Genomic DNA, 3,620 nt, shown 5'->3' with positions numbered 1-3,620 from the left:
TGAGCTTGGTAAAACTAAAAAGCTCTTCAAAAGAAGCTACTTCTTCGATACATCTGGATGATATTCCAGAAAATTATCTATTATACGTCCAACTGAGAGCATATTTATCTCAAAAGCAAAGTGATACTTTTGCATCGGTGGCGAAAGAAGAGGTTGATAATATTAGATCCTATGAAAGGATAGTAAAGAAAGAAATGATATTTCTTATTGAAAACTCTGAGATACATAGAAAAGAAGAACCCTGGAAGATATTCCAGCGATATTTACTTAACAGATTATAATTCCCAGGAGATTCATACAAAACCCGCTTGTATTACGAGACCATTTTAACGAATACAGGTAGTGTTGAATTTCAGCAGTTCTCAGGTTATAACACCAGCGAGAACGTTTATAACTTCTCCAAAATGATCATAGAGCAGATTATATCAATTGAAGATTGGGGTATATCCTCGATGAAATAAAGGCAGATCAGCCTCAATAAAATCCATACCAATTTCACTTATTGGGATTATATTAACGCTTTTAGCAAAGTCCTTTACTATAACAATGAAAGGCATAAACATACTTGATTTATCAAGGTGTGTGCAAAAATATTTGTTGACCCAATTCCTAACTGGTTCTTGAACTGGTGGTCATACCACGGACCGACAGTAAAGATTTAACCTGATCCCTTTTTAAAGTTATACAAAAACGGGGTTAAGGTTTCACCAGACCTTAATGATTTATACTACTCAGATCATTTTTGTTATATAGAACAAATTGAATAAATTTATTGATAATGAAGTCGCTGCATTAAGTATAAATGAAATTAATCCTCTTATTTCTCAAAATAATTATTTGGGTCTATATGTTAAAGTTATTGGTGAACATATTTGTTCTCTAGACAAAAAAATTAGATAGCCTGTCTAATCTGATTGTTCAAATTGATAATAAGCTAAAATCGGTGAAACAAGTTACGGAGCAGGCTTCTTCGTCAAAACAGCCTGATGTTCATATTCAAAGGCCTCCTGAGATTCAGAATTTTATTCTTAGACCTTTGCACGACCTTAAAAATCTTCTTGATAAAAAGTTTTCTCAATTTGGTGCAAGTGCGAAACCGATAAGTCTCGCTGAAGATTTTGCAGATAAGATGGAAGCCACTTTTGATTTCAAAACTCAAATGGAAATGGAAGTTAATAAACTTCATGGTATATCTATAATTGATGTGAAGAATTTTGGCATAGATATATTCTCTCTTTTATGGATCAAGATGATATTAAAAGCACTTGTCTAGAAGGAAGATATACCTCAAAACCTTGATTTCTTAAATAAATAGACTATTACGAAAGATAATATAAAAACTATTTATGATTATGGTTGGTTTGATAAGATTTCTAATAAACACTTGATTAAAACAACTTAACAATCCTTGGCATTAAATTCGTCCGAACAAACTATTCGTTTATTAAATAAGCGTGATATTGAATTATATAAATCTCAGTATAAATTTTGGCATATTGGCATGGTTCAAATTGCTTTTAAACATTTAACTCTTAAAGGGTTACCAGAGACTTTCTTAGCTGCTCTATGAGATGTGAGAAATTTAAATTTTTGTCAATCCTTGATGGGTTCGATAGAATCTACGGTGGCCTATGGTCCAGTTTATTTTGATGCTCAGCCCAATTTGCAGTTATCTTTGACTGATTCTAATATATTAGATGATTTAACTTTGAATGTTAAAACGCATGGTTATAACTATGCACCAGTATCTGAATTAATTTGCTTGTCGTATAAAATCTATTATAAATTACTTGCTACTTTGAATCCTAGATGTAAGTTATATGATACATCTGATCAAACTATTTCGGTAGAAACTAATTTCGCCAGATCTAAGGTCACTACTAGAAGACCTATAAAATGGGAAAAAAATAATTTTCCTACCACTTGAATTTTAGATTCTGCTATACCCCCTGAGCAAATGACTGATGTTGTCACTAATTCTGAATATTCTCATATTAGTCAAAATTCAGATGGAAAAATTTGTATACAGTTTAATGAAAAAAGTGTTCTTTATAGTAGACATTCTTTTGCTTCTGATAGAAGACTGGCTATTCAACATATTTCTCCGATAGAACCTTGTTATGGTCCAGCTAGAAATCGCGCTGCTTCAGTACATATTTTATCAACAGTTATAGCTGTAGAAAAACAAAAAATTAAAATGGATCTTCGATTAAACATTGTTCAAACGAATGATAAATCATTTGATGTTTCTGATAAGGATATACCTTCTGTATCCGAGATGGATTTTAATCTTAATGATACTTAATGATGAGTGAACATCAAATTGATTTTAGTCCAGCTTCACTGGCAAGAAAATATATTCAAAACGAATTTTTAAATGAAAAATGGAACCGGTTTAAAACTTGGTTTTTTGACACTTGTAGTAAAGAAGATTTAAATAATATTTCTCAAGAGTTTTATTAAACTTGTGCATTACATAATCAAATTATGTTCTTTGTGCCTTGGTTTATAACCACTTATTTGCCTTTATTCATCAACGTTCTTGAACGATCTTACAAAGATGAATTAAGTAATATTATTCAATCCATTTATCCTCCTCAAGATCCTTTTATTTTACCAAATAATACTGGTATTACTTTTACTGTTTTTCATAAATATATTGATAATAAAGTCGCCGCAGTACGTATAAACGAAATTAATTGTCTTATTTCTCAAAATAATTATTTGGGTCTATATGTTAAAGTTATTGGTAAACATATTTGTTCTCTAGACAAAAAATTAGATAGCCTGTCTAATCTGATTGTTCAAATTGATAATAAGCTAAAATCTGTGAAACAAGTTTCGAAGCAGACTTCTTCATCAGAACAAACTGATGTTCATATTCAAAGGCCTCCTGAGATTCAGGATTTTATTCTTAGACCTTTGTACGACCTTGAAAATCTTCTTGATAAAAAGTTTTCTCAATTTGGTGCAAGTGCGAAACCGATAAGTCTCGCTGAAGATTTTGCTGATAAAATGGAAACCACTTTTGATTTCAAAACTCAAATGGAAATGGAAGTTAATAAACTTCATGTGTATCCAAAGAAGAATAGTGGTAATACTGCTTATGCTAGAAAACCTAGCATGCAAACATATTACTATCCCAGACCTACTCCTCAAGATGTTTTAATAGAGGAAAGAGATTGGAATCAAGCTAACACTTCTTATAGCGGAAGTGAGATTTATGAATGGAATCTCGATGGGCTAACTGATAGGCAGTTGACGATTATGGTTCATAGGATGCTTATGTATGCTACTATCTGTAAAAGTGTTAGTAACACTGACAAGACCATTTGCAAGATGATTATTGCAGGATTTACCAGTCAACTAAGAGGATGGTGGGATAATTATATTGTCACGACCTAAGTCTAGGGCCTAGACGTGACATGGCGAATGAGGAACCCGAAGGAACCCCAAACAAGCCTCTCAAACTTGTCATCACACTTCATCGGTCGCGGAAGTACATTCAACATTAATTAACGGGAAATAGGGACTAAGGCAAACCATTTCAAAATGACATCATAGAATAAGAGTCAAGCTCGTTTACAAAATACTTGTCCAACGCACACCTCTACATACAT

This window comes from Solanum verrucosum, unplaced genomic scaffold (genome assembly GCF_900185275.1).
Source record: "Solanum verrucosum unplaced genomic scaffold, falcon-dt-bn FXZP01000212.1, whole genome shotgun sequence".
In the NCBI taxonomy this organism is placed as follows: Eukaryota; Viridiplantae; Streptophyta; class Magnoliopsida; order Solanales; family Solanaceae; genus Solanum; species Solanum verrucosum.
This window is presented reverse-complemented; position numbering follows the sequence as displayed.